General features: G+C 36.2%; 1 pseudogene; it reads right to left on the reverse strand.

Annotated features, from left to right (window-relative positions):
- Positions 1-9312: 9312 nt before the first annotated feature.
- On the reverse strand, positions 9313-11569 carry LOC115710567 (photosystem II CP43 reaction center protein-like; annotated as a pseudogene).
- Between the last annotated feature and the right edge of the window lie 6680 nt (positions 11570-18249).

The following is an 18249-nucleotide window of genomic DNA, read 5'->3' on the forward strand; positions in this document are numbered from 1 at the left end:
AAGATAGTAGAATTCTTGCATAGTCTATTCGAATGACTTGGGCAAAAATTTCTAATCCTCATAAATTTTTATGGTATCTCTATTGATTACTTAATCTCAAGCAAGTATTTTGCATTAATGCTAATACTAGATTGCTATGTTGATGACTTAGTCTAGAAGGAACTTATAGTTTCAGACTAAAACAATAAGTCACAACTAGATATCCCTCAAAACAATAGTAAGAGGTTAAATGTACTTTTATGTATGAATTAAACCAGACTCGTACTGTTGAGTGGGAGCCATCTGAGATGTAATCAAACAAGGAACATTAAGGGAAAGTCAAGAAAGATTTATGAAAGTGACCTATATGTTAGATAGTAGGAATGTATATATTACAAGTCCTAATATCTACACCCAACTCATAAAGAATCCGAGATGGTGGTTACTCTTGGGGTGGAGGAGTTATTCTAAAAGAGTGTAAAAACCCATCTATAATAATTCAAGCTCCATTAGTGAAGATATATATATATATTTGTAAATTCGATATTACCAGAAAGTTATTCAGCTGAAGAAAATTCTACACTGTATCATCTCTATTTCATTCCTTAAAAAAAAATGAGAGATATGTCTTCTGTTTATTCAGATGTACTTAATAAGCAGTAAGAATTTCAGTATCCCTTGATGAGTAATGCATATAGTAAAGGATGTTGCATAATGTTTTATGAACATAGTTCTAGAAATTTGGGTTGAGTCAAATATACTAAACTTGATCTGAAGATCAAGACAATAGATTGATTAAAATGCACAACTTGTTTTATGTAAGTGCAAGTGGGAGTTTGTTGGGATTTTATGCCCTAAATAAAACCAATTTCAATCTAATCTAATTTGTTATCAATAAAAGATTAGAAGTCATTTATGTTTACATGTTATTTTCATGTTTAAGGTTTATTATATATATATACAAAATCTGTTAAGTCCAGAACATATAGTCATTTACAATTACAGTGATGTCAACACAGTAGAATGTGATTGTGATTATATGCTTAGAAAGACATAGTCCCTATTTCATCAGTGCATTGGATTTACACTGATGTGATAATCAGCGATGAAGTGTACTTACACTTTGCATAAGTGTTATGTTCTTTCCAGAACATTGGCAAAGTATACTAGCTTCGAATGTATGGAGTATACATTGGACTGGACCGATATTGATCTTGGTTAAGGTATTATAATCTTACCGTTGTATCTTTCTAAGTCAATATCACTAGTTGATCTTAGATCAAAAGATCTTAACCTTGATATGCTTAGGTTCAATCTCAGGAGTTCTATTCATGTTCTTTGATTTGTTAGTTAAGCCTACTTTCTGGTCAGGGTGATACGTACATTTTGGGAACATGGTAATATGATTGAGTAGGAGCGCTAAACATGGATATGGAATCTATAGCTTCTGTAGGTACTTAGAAGTGAAATGATGATTTCCTTCGAGCTTGGCTTAATAGATGTAAATGGAAGAGCTCTTATTTTAGTGATTATATTTAACTGAAATATCATTTATAGGAAGTTAAGTGTTTTAAGGATTAAATACATTGAGGAGTGAAACGGTAAATTTATTCCTGCTCGGTGTAAATCATCTATAGAGGATCTTTGATTATTGAGATTATAACGATGGTTAAATGTGATAGTGTATTTACATGGTGGAACATATAGAGCGTTTTGAGAGTGCAATTCTAAGTTGTATGAGTGGATGCAACAAGGAATTAATAAGTTAGGGAATTTACCCTATAAATTCTAGTTCAGCTTATTGGAAGCTCAGTTATATAGGCCCATGGTCCCCATTCTAGTTGAGACCATACTGCTTGTAAGACTCAAATAAGTGATTTTAATTAATCAATTATAATTCTAAAATTAGACTATGTCTAGTTTATCAATTTTCACTAAGCAAGGGCTAAATTGTGAAGAAAAGAGATTCTAGGTTTTATTTATTAATTGGAAGACTTTATTATGTCTACTCAATAAATATATTAAATGACAATATTATTTAATAATTTATTTTAGTTATTAAATAATTAGTTTTGGCATTTAAATGGTTAGAATTGGAAAATTGGCGTTTTTGAGAAAATAGATATGAAAATTGTCAAAATTGGAAAAATACCAAGTGGGGCCCATTACTCTATGGCCGGTCACTTATGAGGCTTTTTCCAATTAATATTTTCATTATTTTAATGCCTAGTAATTCCTAACCTAAACCTAGTGGTTACCTATAAATAGATAGTGATGGCTCACAGTTATAAAAAAAGCAGAGTGAAGTGAATGAAATTCAGATAGAATTTTTGCCTTCAGAAAAATTGAGCCTCCTATCCTATTGTCTATAGCCGAACTTCTCTCTCCCTCTTTTCTTCTTCAATTTTTCGAAACCTTGAGCGATAGAGTAAGTGCCCACACACATCAAGTGGTATCTCAATCATAGTTTGGAAGATTGTGAAGAATCCAAATTGAAGAGAAGGACATTCGAGCTTAGTTATTGGTGATACTCTGCGACAGACAGGATACAAGGGTTAGAGATCTGAGTGGAAGGAGACATATTATTCCGCTGCGCGCAATGTAAGGTTCTCTGAAACTTTATATGTGTTTAATTTCATTGTTTTAGAAATTCATATTAGGATGTTAATGAAACATACTTGTTAGTAAATTTAGATCCTAGTAAAACATATTCCAACACTAAGATGAGTCTAGCACTAGAACCGTGCTTGTTGGAGGATCCATCTACATATAGCTTCCATGAAGGTCTAGTGTCCTCTTGAGTTGTAGCCTCAGGTGTTTGGACCTAGTCCTCACAGAACATGGGATTGTCTTCTTCGAGGCTAGTGCATTCAGTAATTAAGTCTGCTAATGGCTACCCTTTGAATGCTTTTTGAGGCTGGTAGGTGATCTCAAATTGACCTAGTTGAACTGCCCACTTAAGTAGGTGCCCTGATACTTCTAGCTTCATCAGAACATGCCTAAGTGGTCGGTCTGTTAACACCTTGACTGTGTAAGCTTGGAAGTAAGGCCTTAGTTTTTTGTAGGCCAATACCAACCAGTAGGCTATGTTCTTAATGGGGGGATACCTTGACTAGGCCCCAATGAGACACTGACTAATGTAGTAGACAGGGTATTGTATCCTTTCTTCCTCATGCAATAGAGCAGCACTGGTTGGTTGATTGGTGATGGCCAAGTAGATGTATAGTTGTTCACCATCTATTGGTTTGGATAGGATTGGAGGCCTGACTAGGTGATATTTGAAAGCTTGGAAGGCTTTCTCACATTCATCAGTCCATTCAAACACCTTGTTGCTTCTTTTAAGTAAATTAAAAAAGGGAACATACTTGCCGGTGGACTTGGAGACAAACCTGCTAAGTGTAGTAATTCGTTCGATTTGGCTTTGCATGTCTTTTATTTGCAACTGTAACTTCATGTCTTGCAAGGCCTTGGTCTTTTATGGATTCGCTTAAATCCCTCTTGATTTGATAATAAATCCCAAAAATTTCCCTGATTGGACATGAAGGCACATTTTAGAGGGTTGAGCTTTATTCGAGATTTCTGTAGGATGTTGAAGCACTCCTCTAGATCTTTGATGTGGTCTTCAGATTTCTTTGACTTAACCAGTATATCATCGACTTAGACTTCCATATTTTTTTTGATTTGGTTGATACGTTGACTAGCCTTTAATAAGTTGCACTTGCATTCTTGAGTCCAAAGGGAATTACTTTGTAACAGTAACGCTGGATGTTAGTTCGAAAACTAGTATGCTCTTCATCTAGTGCGTGCATGGTAATTTGGTTGTAGCTGGAATAAGCATCCATTAATGTGAGGAGTTCATGGCCGGCTATCGCTTCCACCAGTTGATCAATTTATGGTAGAGGGAAACAATCTTTAGGGCATGCTTTGTTTAGGTTAGTGAAGTCAACGCAAGTTCTCCACTTACCATTTGGCTTAGGGACAAGAACAAGTTTGGATACCAAAACTGGGTTGAAAGCTTCCCTAATGAAGTTGTTCTTCCCGCAGTCTTTCAACTTCTTCATTGAGAATTTTGGAGCGCTCTTTGTCAAGGAGCCTACATTTCTGTTGTACAGACCTGAAGTTTACTTTTTCTATGTTGAGGGCATGACATATGACTTGGGGGTCGATCCCAATCATGTCCTCGTGCAACAAAGAAAAAATTTCTTGATTTCTCCCGAGGCAAGCCATGAGCATCTCGCTGAAGACCTCCGTCAACTTTATTCCAATCTTGACAACCTTGGTAAGGTTCGCTGTGTTGAGGGGAAATTCTTTGAGTTCCTCAGTCGGACCAACTCCCAAGTTAATTTCCCCAAAATAGGGGTCAATGTCATCCTCGTCTTGGGCGCACCTTAAAGTGGCTTTGGGTGTTGTCTTCATCTTCTCTGTTGTTTGGACTCCAAAGGTCTTGGCCATCTCTTCAGCTCTTGCAGGAGAGGTCTTGCTCGCCCTCTTGTGTCATAGTAGCAGAGGGGGTCTTGTTCACCCCCTCTAAGGCCAAAGCAATAGAAGCGTTATTCTTGGCGAACGATACAAAGCGTTATAGCACTTGACAGAAAAGTAGTATATTGACGAGATAGCTCAAAGGTCATATAGGGCTGGCCTTCTGAGCATCACATTCTACGGAGACTTCACATCCATCACAATAAATGTGGTCTTGATTGTGGTCTGCTTTGGGGGAGTGTCGACAGTGAGTGGTAGTTTGATCTCGCCACATGGATTAATGCTAGCACTACTAAGACCATACATTAGTTGCTCACATGGTTCCATGTCTTCTAGTGTTAAACCCATTCTTATTAGGGCTTTCTTGAATAGGATGTTTGTAGATGCTCCATCATCGATCATCACCCAGGCCACCATCATGTTGGCTATTTACACCTGAACAACTAAGGGATCATTGTGAGGGTAGCTGACATGATATGAGTTGGAGTCTCTAAATGTGATAGGGTCACACTCGTATGTTTGAGACTTTGGAGGACGTTCTGTAACCTCCAGCACTTTGGCTCTTGTTTCATGTTGGTGTGATCTTGCATACCTTTCTAAGGCCTTCCTAGAATTTCTAGCTAGGTGAGGGCCTCCAATCACAATCTCTAACATGCCTGCAACTAGCGCAAGCTAGAGAGGTGCATGGCCTCAATTTGGGGCTTCAGGTCGTACATCCGCTAAAAAGAAACATGTTTTTGTCTGATGAGAAACTCTCTCTCGTCCCACTGATCTAGGCTTGTCAGTGTGGAGAGCTTAAGGAACCACTGTTATCAAGGCCTGTTAGAGTGGCAGGGAAGATTCTGCACCTAACATCATCTCTCACACCTTAAAACTCAGTCTGGACTTCGAAGTAGGGGATGTGAGACAGTGGATCTTCCTTCTTGGTGTATTGATGTCAGGAAGGGTTCTTAAACTTTAGAGGGATAGGGTAAGCTTTGATTCGTTTAGAGAGTGGTGAGTGCTGCTCTCTGTCAAGTTCAAATTCTGACAATTTAGGGGTCGGGATCCCTTTCACTAAGGTCGCTAAAGTGTCAAATTCTACCTAGTTGACCCCATGGACGGTGCTCTGAATCCCAATTGGAGCTTCTGTTACTCGAGTAGGGTCTCTTTTAGAAGTCTCTGATTCCACCAACCATCTTCTGGTCAAGAGGTCACATAGGTCTCTTGGTCTTCCAAGTGAGCCATGGACTCCGGTCGACTTGGGTCTTTTCGTTGTCTCCTGACCATGGGGTCGTGGAGGAACCTCTGGTGATGCCTTCGAGATGACTTCCAGATCATCTTGAGATAATCCGCTGTGGGAGTGGTCACTCAAAGCGTTGTAGTGGCTACTTCCCTCAAAGTAATCTTCATCTGGATCACAAGTGTGAAGATAATTGAGCTAGTTGTTCAAGTTTAACTTCTCTCGATGTACTCAAGGAAAGTACTCATACTGCTTGCCATGGGGGCCACGAGAAAAGTAACGACACAACTCATCCCTTTCATCTCAAAAGTATATTCAAGTATGAAGTGGTTCAATGGTCCTTACCCAACGGATCTCATAGCCTTCAGTCTCAAAGTAAGTTCTTCATCCACCTCAGTTGTCTTGAAGGGTAGGTCCCTTTCCCCTTGTAGGTTCTCGGGGCCTGGTATCATGAGAGCATTAAGGAGGACTTAGTGGAGGAGTCATGTTGGTTCTCTCGATTACTAAAGTTGTTCCACATCAGGTGGTAGGCCCATCGGTTGGCGCCCACGAGCTTTAGTCCTTTTTGGGCTCTTGCTCGAAGGTGATTTCCCTCTTGGAGGTCTCCATGCCTGATGCTTGCTTAGTGCTTGCACGGTTTCCATGTGTGGTAGTGCCAGGATAATGTATTGGCAAGAATGTTAGACCATAAAGAAGCTATCATTTCCCATTTAGGTTGGGCAAGCCTCTTTGTAGGGTTCCATACTTTGGGACTTTATGTTCATAATGATGTCATGCTTGCTTTTGGTACTTTAGAAAAACAAATCTTGATCGAACCTATATTTACCCAATGGATATGTAAAATTCATATGGGTTCGATGTACTTTTATCTTCAACAAATGGTACAGCGTTCAACGCGGGTCGAAGCATATGGTTGCCAGGTTGGTTAAATGCTATTAATGAAAATAGTAACTCACTATTCTTAACAATAGGACCTGGAGACTTCTTGGTTCATCATTCTAAGTCTCTAGGTTTACATACAACTACAGTGATCTTAGTAAAAGGGGCTTTAGATGCACTTTGTTTCAAGTTAATGCCAGAGAAAAAGGATTTTGGTTACAGTTTTCCTTGTGATGGTCCAGGACGAGGTGGTACTTGTGATATTTCGGCTTGGGATGCTTTTTATTTGGTGGTTTTCTGGATTTTAAATACCATTGGATGGGTTACTTTTTATTGGCATTGGAAGAACATCACATTATGGTAGGGTAACGTTTTACAGTTTAATGAGTCTTCTACTTATTTGATGGGATGGTTAAGAGATTATCTATGGTTAAACTCTTCACAACATATCAACAGATATAAGCCCTTCGAGATGAATAGTTTATCGGTCTCGGCATGGATGCTCTTATTTGGACATCTTGTTTGGGCTACTAAATTTATGTTCTTAATCTCCCGGCGTTGATATTGGCAGGAATTGATTGAAACTTTAGCATGGGCTCATGAACGAACACCTTTGGCTAATTCGATTCGATGGTGGCTCTTTCCATTGTTCAAGCAAGATTGGTTGGGTTAGCCCACTTTTCTGTAGGTTATATATTCACTTATGTGGCTTTCTTGATTGCCTCTACACCAGGAAAATTTGGTAAATTCTTTCTTAGATTCTATCATTGACACTAATAGGAATTGAATCATTATGGCAAGAAAAAGTTTAATTTAGAGGGAGAAGAAGAGGCAATAATTGGAACAAAAATATCATTCAATTTGGGGATCCTCAAAAAAAAAGAAATAAGAAAAGTTTGATCATTGAGTGAGAAATGGAAAATTCATGGAAAGTTACAATCCCTACCACGTTATTGTGCACCTACACGACTTCATCGACGTTATTTTTTGACTGGAAGATGAAGAGCTAACTATTGAGACTTTGGGCTATCCGATACATACTTCGTGAAATGGTTCATGCATGTTTGTTGCCCTGAGCAACAAGATCTAGTTGGTAAGGATTAAAATAGCCCTTAATTTTCATTTTTCTATATATTTCTATAATCATCTATCATAGAGGGCCCCTTTACCATTCTGTACAAATGGCCTATTCTATTTGTACTAACGGTAAAGTGGCCCATTCAATCCTTGTTTGTCCCCTAGTTCCCATTTCTTCTCTTCATCGCGTGGTAGAGCAGCTTGGTAGCTCGCAAGGCTCATAACCTTGAGGTCACGGGTTCAAATCCTATCTCCGCAAAATTTTTTTGACAAAAAATAAAGTTTGGTTTTGTTAATTTATTAATTAATATTCTCCTTTTCGGGTGGGAGGAAAGAACCAATATACTATTGTAATCAACTATATTTAATCATTTATCGTAGTAAATTAAATACATTAAGCCCATTATCATGGGTGGATAGCGGGAATCGAGCCCACATCTTCTCCTTGGCAAAGAGAAATTTTACCATTCAATTATATTCACACTTGTTTTTGATCATTATATAAGAGTATGGATCATATTTTGGCCGAGCGATGATAAATACTCTCTATTTAGTATTTCTATTTATAATTTATATATATTTGTATGTAAAACTTTAGCTTAGTACATTTTTTTATTCCATTTCAACGATTTCTATAATTAATATAATGTATTATAATACATAATGCATAGTATTATAATACATAATACTTATTTATTACATATATAAATTTTATGTATAAACTTTGAATTTGCGAAATTTGACAAAATAAAGACACAAATCAAATAAGTGTGACCCCTCCTGTTAATTTTTAGAAATGTTTTGTTATTTGTATTTTGGGAACTTCTAACTTATCTTATATTGTATTGAATTTGAACATGTTTCATAACCTGAAAGAATTCGAGGAGGGGTCGTTTTTGGATCTAGAACGACGAAGTTCAAGAGATAAGAGAATTAAGGATACCTACCAAAAAGATTTATCCAATCCATAATGATGTACCGGAAAATACAACATTTTTATTACCCAACTAACCATCAGGAGAAATAAATACAATAGGTACACTAATCAGTAAGATTGATGAAGTAACAATTATTGCAAAAACAACCAATTGGAAAGTAATAGTCATGTTTCTAATCCTCCAATTTACCAATAAAAGAATTATATACCATTTGATCTCTTTACCAGCCAAAAAATTGTCAAAAAAAATGCATCAAGGACACATTTTTTACTTTACAAAAGGGAACACTACATCATGCATTTATATATATAGATAGCTAGATCTATAGATTCATACTCGATATATTTCTATAATATACTAAAGGTATCAACTTATATCAGTATTATTATTCAATGAAAAAAATAAAAAAAAAAATTATCTTTTGGAGAGATGGACGAGTGGTTGATAGCTCTGGTCTTGAAAACCGGTACACTCCAAAATAAAGGACTATCGAGGGTTCGAATCCCTCCATCTCCTTTTTCTGGGTGAATAGATTAGTTTCGTTAGCTTATTGATTTCAGTATTATAAGTGGAATGGATCTGCTATTCCACTTAGCCGAGCCAGAAAAAAAAAGAATAGATATAAAAAGAAACAAAAAAAGAAGACTTTAAAAATATTACTCCCCAACTTACTAACTTACTTAATAAGTAGGGTGTAATCAAATTGATTCCTACTACAAGCAAATTCCTACTTCAAGCATTGGGTCTACAGTCTTAATTAAGAGGAGTCATGGAAAGAACAGGTTCTAAATCACAACCAGTTCCTTTTTCAAATCCCACTGCAGCTGCACAAGCCCTTCGCGCGTGCCATAAATGACCTACGAATAGGAAGAACCCTAGAACAAAATGAGAAGTAGCTAACTTCTAGGAATGACATAATTTAGGGCGTTGATATCAGTAGCTACACCACCCACAATATTAACAGAAACTAAAGGAGCATGAGTCATATATTCTGCATAACATCGTTCTTGCCAAGGTTGTATGTCTTTTTTCAGCCTACCCAAGTCCAAATCGTTGGGACCCCTTAGAGGTTCTCACCAGAGAGCTCGTACATCCCAAAATTGCATAGTTTCTCCTCCAAAAATAACTTCCCCTGTCGGTGAATGCATTAGATATTACCTAAACTGGTAGGTCCTTTAGTGGATCCCACATCAGCCCCAAGACATTGGTCTCTAACTAGAAAAGTAAATGCTTGAGCTTGAGAAGCTTCTAGACCAGTGGGCCCGTAATAATCATTAGGATAAGCGGTATTATTGAACTGGACAAAGCAACAAGCAATAAAACCAAAAACTGATAAAGCACCTAAACTATAAGACAAGTAAGCCTCTCCAGACCATACAAGTGCACGACGAGCCCATACAAAGGGTTTGGTTAAGATATGCGAGATTCCACCAAGTATACAAATGGAACCCAGCATAGAGCTTACAGCCAGACTCACACTTCCTACACTTAGCATAGAGCTTGTGATCTCGTCGTTGATGAAGTACTAATTTGAGATGTAATTCATGTTCTTCTGATTCTGAATATACTAAAATATCATCAATGAAAACTATCACATACTTCTCTAGAAAATCCTTTAATACTCGGTTCATTAGATCCATGAATGCAGGTAGGGCACTAGTTAATCCAAAAGACATCACTAGAAACTTGTAATGTCCATACTTAGTACAAAATGCAGTCATCGGGATATCCTCTTCTCGAATTCTTAACTGATGGTAACCAAAATGAAGGTCAATCTTAGAAATCACTGTCTTACCCTTCAACTGGTCAAATAGGTCATCAATCTTGGGATGAGGATATTTGTTCTTGATAGTGAGCTTATTCAATTCCCGGTAATCGATACACATGTGAAGCGACCCATCTTTCTTTTTCACAAATAACACTGGAGCACCCTAAGTAAAAAACTCGGTCTGGTAAATCCCAAGTTAATTAATTCTTGAAGTTGAACCTTTGATTCCCTTAACTCCGCTGAAGCCATTCGATAAGGTGCTTTTGATACCGGTTCTGCTCCTACGACTAATTCTATAACAAATTCAATCTCTCGAGAAGGTGGTAGTCCAGGTAGATCCCTTGGAAATACATCTAAAAATTCACACACCAATCTCGTATTTTCAGGTTTAGGCGAAATAAGCTAGCTAGTATCCACTATTGTAACTAGGAATCCTATGCAACCTCTGCGCATTAGGTGTCTAGCTTTTGGGATTATAATTCTGGGTATGCGTGATCCTTGTACCTTACCCACAAACACCGATGGCTTTGCACTATCAGGTTAGAACACTACCATCTTCCACTTGAAATCAATCATTGCCCCGTACTTAGACAAGAAATCCATTGCCAAAATTATATGAAAATTAGATAATTGTAACTCAATTAGGTTGGCAGTAAATTCATAACCATCAATCCAAAAAGACAAAGGCCTAATCCATCAAGTAGATACAATTAGGTCTCCAAAGGCTAACAGGGTCCCAAACCCCGAAGCATACACATCAAACAGGTTATGAAAACTTTCTATTACTCTACTTGATAAGTAAGAATGAGTAGCTCCCAAATCAAATAGTACTAAATAAGAACAACCGCTAATAGAAAACTGACATGTCACCACTGATGGACTAGCATCATCGTCAGCCTGAGTCATAGTGAACAAACGCCTTGGATTCTAATTGATGATCTTCTTTGGTTCTTCTTTCTTGGCTTGTGGACAATTTGATAAAATGGCCACCATACCACACTAGAAACACGTTTTGGCTCGGCACTCACCCTGATGGTGCATTTTACATTTGGGACACTCCGTGTAAGTTTTAAATGAAGAACTACGACCTTGACGGCCCCCTCCATTCCTACAAAACTTCTTATTATTTCTCGATGTCCTAGAAGCTTCAACCTTCTGCTTGTGGTTTGGGTTGCTATCATCAGTCCCCTTACTTACACTACCACCAACACTAGGGTTCGATGCCATGACGGCATCCTTAGCATCCTGTTCTTTGATCACATGTTATTCTGTCACTTCAGCAATCAATGCTAACTTGACCACTTTCTCGTATAATGTATCATGATCGGTGGTAATTTTTAAATCCTCACTTATAGTGGCATTCAGCCCCCTTACATACATCTGTTTCTGAGTGAAGTCCATTGGTACTAGATTGCTAGAAAACTTAGATAAATGATCAAATTCTAGTGTACACTCGGCCACTGTCCTCTTCCCTTGAGTCAATTTAACAAAATCTTCCATGTGTGAAAATCTGATGGCAATATTATAAATTTTTTTCTCAAACAGACATAGCACTAACATTTTTAGTTTGTCCCACAATATCCCACCAGACACTGGCATGTTCTTGGAACATAAATGCAACACAATTAACTCGTTCAGTTTTCGTTACTCCCATGTCATCTAGAATACGGCTAATAGTGCTCATCCAATATCCTGCCTTAATGATATTAGTACCTCCCAAGAACGTCAGAGGTTGTAGCTTGACAAAATGCTCAAAAATAAATTCTTGGTGTGGCAATACAAATCCAGGGTTACCCACCACTGGAACAGGAGCTGGTGGTAACACTGGTTCAATAGGAGCTGCCTGGGACGGTTGCCTAAATCGATGCAACTCATCTTCCTAACGAAGTATAATGCTTTGCGTTTCGAGGAACATATGCTGCCAATCGGTAGGTGGATTAGCATTGTTAACCCACGCGTTATCCCCCAAATTTTGCAAAGGCACAGGGGTGCCAATGGATTGGTTTTGTCATTACCAGGCTCTACAAGCTTGCCATGTGGTCTAGTTGATTGATTAGGGTCCATTTTCTCTCAAATAACCTTAAAATCAATAACCCCGGTGAGTCAGACACCAAATCCACACTTACACACTTATTGCCTTAACCCTAACTCACAGATACTACTTTTCTTATAAAATAATCATTTATCAATATAATTACTAATTATGATTTTCTTATAACATTATATCTTCTAGATGATCACATGTTGCCTATAATGAAAAGTGGTAAACATTTAATCACAAAAGCAGTTAAGCATTTACTCTCAATACTTAGTGCACCACGAGTGGAGCTTGGCTTTGATGATGATCATACATGTTCAGCTGGTCTACAGGAAGTTTAAAAACGTTGGTGCTTTGATACCAAATTGTAACGCCCTACCAATAACAACACCACGAACAACGAATAATCATACACTAATCTCGCTAAATCAGAATATATTAGAGCCAAGTGCAGAAATTCAACTTTAAAAAAATACGGATTCAAAATAACAACATCTAATCAATAAACTTTAACAAACGTTCAAAAGTTCACATTTTATTTTAGGATCCCGTAAAAACTTTTCAAAGTATTGCAAGTCATTATTACACGCTGACCTAAGCGGCAAAAGTGAAGATTATAACTTTTTTCCCTTGGTAGACCCAACCCTCGTGGTCTAGCTTAGGCTGAACATGTACAATGCACTACCAAAGCCCTTGATCTCATGGCTGACCAGCAACTGACTTACCTTTTCTTGCACATTAGAGCACCCGTGAGCCAAGGCCCAGCAAGATATTATAAATGACAATATGAATATTAATCAAAACCACTTAAGTATTGATGCATCTACATCTATTGTTTATTTGAAATAGACCTACGTGTTACGATCACACGTCTTTTTACAATAAGGCCTTAGAATGGTTTATCTCAATTTTAATTATCGAGTCTAACCTAATTATGCCTTAACCACATAATTCTTTATATCAACATATACAATATAATATTGCATTCATAATCATTTAAATTTTAGAGTAATAACCCTAGATCACATAATCGCTAAGTTTAGGGTAATAACCCTAATCTCAGTTTCCCGCATAGCATATACAAAAGAACATACATGGGAGCCACAACGCCAATCTCTATGTACTAGTTTACTATCTTACCTAGTAATCTAAGTATGTGGAGATTCTGAATTCTCAGGTGTTCTTGAGCAAGTGCCGGTAATTCTAATCACACATTCTCGATATTTCACAAATAGGGTTAATCCCAAATTCATTTTCACACATATACATAATTTGAACTCCCATTATATATCAACATATAAAGCCCGAAACGAGCTTTCCAACGATATCAAGAATGTCCAACACATATTTCAAAATTAAAAGTTATGGCAAAAATAAGAAAACACACAAATCGGGAGAATAGGGCCCTAGCTGCGACGACCAATGCCCTCACCACAGCAGCCACAACCTAGTGGAGCTCGCCGCGGCGAGCCAAATTGTGGTCGTGTCAACAGCCCCTACTTCAACACAAAACCTAACTTTTCATGCCTTCAAAATTAACCAAAATCCAACAAAAACTTAATCAAAATTCATGCATAACTCATATTCTAATAACACTAAATCAATCTAACATTAGTATACAATTGATTTACTAACAAGTATGTTTCATTAACATCCTAATATGAATTCTAAAACAATGAAATAAACACATATAAAGTTTAGGAAACCTTACATTGGGTGCAGCAGAATATAATGACTCCTTCTGTTCAGATCTCTAGCCCTTGATTCCTTTCTGTAGCAAAGCATCACCAAGATCTGAACCTAGATCTCTTTCTCTCCTTCCTTTGGTCTGATTCTCCTTCTTGTTGATTGGATTCTTCACAATCTTCCACACTATGATTGAGATACCACTTGATGTGTGTGGGCACTCACTCATTCACTCAAGGTTCCAAATTATTGAAGAAGAAAAGAGAATGGAAGTGGCGGCTAGGGTATAGGTAGAAGGCTTAGAATTTTTCTCTGAAGGAATTAGGTGCATCATGTTTTTCCTGAAGCCATCACTACCTATTTATAGGTAACCACCTAGGTTTAGGTTAGAATTATTTGGCATTAAAATAATAGAAAAATAAATGGTAAAATACACTAAGTGTGGCCGGCGATGGATTGTGGATTGGGCCCACTTTGCAATTTTGCCATTTTGTCATTTTTCCATCCCATTTTCTCAAAAATGCCAATTTTCCAATTTAACCACTTAAATGCCAATTCCAATTATTTAATAACTAAAAATTAATTATTAAATAATATTGTCATTTAATATATTTATTAATTAGACATATAAAGTCTCTTAATTAATAAATAAAACCTAGAATCTCTTTTCTTCACAATTTTGCCCTTGCTTAGTGAAAATTCATAAACTAGACATAGTCTAACTTTAGAATTATAATTGATTAATTAAAATCAATTAACTGAGTCTTACAAGCAGTATGGTCTCAACTAGTATGGGGACCGTGGGCCTATATTACTAAGCTTCAATAAGCAGATCAAGAATTTACCAAGTAAATCCACTAACTTATTAATTCCTTGTTGAATCCACGCATAGAACTTAGAATTGCACTCTCAGTCATATAGAACGCTCTATATGTTTCACTTCTAAATAACTATAGAAGTTATAGATTCCATATCTATGTTAGCGCTCCCACTCAATTATACTATCATGTTCCCAAAATGTACGTATCACCCTGACCGAAAAGTAGGCTAAACTAACAAATCAAAGAACATGTGTAATACTCTTGAGATCGAACCTAACCATATCATGATTAAGATCATTTGATCTAGGATCAACTAGGTGATATTGAATTGAATAGATATTACGGTAAATTTAACATATCTAATCAAAGTTCAATATCGGTCCCTTCCGATATCTACTCCATACATCCAATACTAGTAAACTTTGCCAATGCCCTGGAAAGGACATAACACTTATCCAAGGTGTAAGCATACCTATCGCTGATTATCATGCCAGTCTAAATCCAGTGAACTAACAAATCAGGGAATGAAACTTTCGAACGTATAATCAAAATTATATTCCATTGTGCTGACAACACTATAATCATTAACTAATACATATGTTCTGGACTTAATAGAATTTATACATTATATATAATCATGAAATAAATCATGTGAACCATATAACATAAAATGTTATTTCTGATCTTTATTAGTAAATCTGATTATATTGAAATGGGTTTTATTTAGGGCACAAAACCCAACAAACTCCCACTTGCACTAATATAAAACAAAAAGTGCATTTCAAATAATCTCAACACCTTGATATACAAATCAAGTGTAGTATGTAGTATACTCTCCGTAATAGGATCTGACATGTTGTATTAAACCCGACCTTTCTTCCACCATTACATTTCCTTAATTAGAAAGACTTTGATAATGTGAAATTCCTCTCTATATGTCTACTCTCTTGGGATACTGGATTCTTTACTTTTGGCAACTACTTTTGTGTTAGTCAGGAAGTGACACTAGTAGTTAAGAAATGTTGGAACAGTGCCAAAAATGTATAGAACTTTCCTTAGAATGAATAAGTACCTTTCCTACAACTTTAACATTCGATCTCTCTCTAGTAGACTTAGAGACTTCAGATAGGTTTTTACACTTCTCCAAAATCACTACTCCACCCCCAGAGTAATCATCATCTCATCAGCAGACTTTGTAGCACTAAGGCAAGTCTAGAAATCTGATTTGGTGTAGTCTAAGAGTATTAAAAATACCCTTATCGACTAACATATAGTTCCTCTTCTTAATCTGAAGATTTACTTGATTGCCTTCCAATGTTCTTTCTCTGGATTAATCTGATACCTACTCATTACTCCCACTCAACAGCAGGTGTCTGGTCTAAGGCATACAAAAGCATATCTAAGACCTCTCACTGTTGATATAAGAAATTCTTTCATGGCTTTATCTTTTCTGGAATAGTTAAGACTTTTCCTTAGATAAATAAAATCTATACCTAAGAAGTCGAGAAGCTTCTATAGATTGCCATAAGAAAAGAAAATGCTTTAGCATCTTACTAAAGTAAGTTGCTTGCATTGGAGTAAGTAATTAACCAGGAATACCACAAGCCATAGGTTTAGATAAACTCAAATCTATAATACTCGGAACAAGAAGTTTTGTTAAGTCCATTGAATAGACCTACAAACGAAAATTTCATTTCTTGTCCTTGCAATAGAAAACTTTTGGTTATTCCACATGAATGGTTTTAACCATAGTTCTCTTGGCTTTACTTCTTAGTTTCTTATTTTGATAATCCATTACTTGTTTAAACTCACAATGGATTTTAATCACTAGTGTCTTCCAAGTCATAATAGGGTGAGTTCCTTGAAACTCTCCCACTACGACAATGTACCGTGAATTATGTCTAAGAAAACTAAATGGTATTGACCTCTTCGGTTGTGTCAAGACAACAGAGGCAGTGGGACCATCATATGTAGAATAAGATGATAGAACACTTTTGGAATCAAGAAAAATATCTCCTTTATTTGCTACTTTATTTTTAGACTTAGTCATTTTCTTAGAAAAGTAGTATTTGTTGAAACAAACACTTTCTTATCTAATGACTACGGGATGGTCCACCCCTAATCACTTAGAATAGCCAACAAACATGAAAACCTTGGTTAACAGTTCTAGCTTTTCTTAAGATTTCGATTAGGTCATCCATGAATCTAGTAATGGTTTACACTAAGTACACAATCATTCCATCATTCTTAAATTTTCCTTTCACTAGGGTATTTTCCTAGAAGGACTTAGGCAACGACTAGTAACTAATCATCAATATGCAAATTGAATTTCTGGGGAGGTCAGTTTGGATATAATTCAAAAATCAACTTAATGATCTTTGAACTGCATATCTACTAACTATTTCTCCACCCCTATCAGATTGCAAGATCTTTAACGACTTACCTTAATGGTTTTCACCATTGCTAGAAATTTCATGAAATTTTTCAAACATTTTAAATTTATTTGCATAAGGTAAAATCTATAGTGATCATCTTAAGAATATAACGAAAACTCATATCCACCCCTGAATGTACATCCATCTGCGAATGAGATGATTATACTTTCAGTGGATATAGGCATATTTACTCTTTGTAGAGAATGATCTTGTCAAAAAAAATATGAACCAGATACAAATGCCATAGATTTATAAAATATGTGGTTGTGGTCTTTTAATGACTTAGGTTTAGTTACATTAAAGAGTTCTTAGAATAGTGCAAGTGGATCCTAGTCACAGAATACTAAACTTGTAATATCCGCTAACTCCGAAAGGGTATTTTTGTAATTTTATTTAGCTGAGAGTATTTTTATTATGTTACATATTTATGGATTTAAATATGTATGAGATTATTTTTATGATGATATAATATTTAATTTTATTGGCATGTACGTAATGCCTAATAGATATATATGTATGGATATTGTTATATGGGCATAATATTATTATTATTATTATTATTATTATTATTATTAACGTAATATTATTATTATTATTATTATTATTATTATTATTATTATACGTATTATTATTATTATCATCATTATTATTATTATTATTATTATTATTATTATCAATATTATTACTATTATTATGGTTACTGTATATGCATATACGAACTTATATACACACACGAACCGAACGCCTATTTTGGTGGAATGGGAATCGCTCCACTTCGGTTCAATGCGATATTTTGCTTGGGTTTAAACACGATAGAAATTAGGTTTTAAGCTCTATTTTCGTACACCCAAAACAGAGAACCAACGAGAGAGAGAGCACGTATACGGCGTATACGATACCGAAAATTTTCATTTCTTCAAGCGGAGC

The sequence above is a fragment of the Cannabis sativa genome, chromosome 3, assembly GCF_029168945.1.
Source record: "Cannabis sativa cultivar Pink pepper isolate KNU-18-1 chromosome 3, ASM2916894v1, whole genome shotgun sequence".
NCBI lineage: Eukaryota > Viridiplantae > Streptophyta > Magnoliopsida > Rosales > Cannabaceae > Cannabis > Cannabis sativa.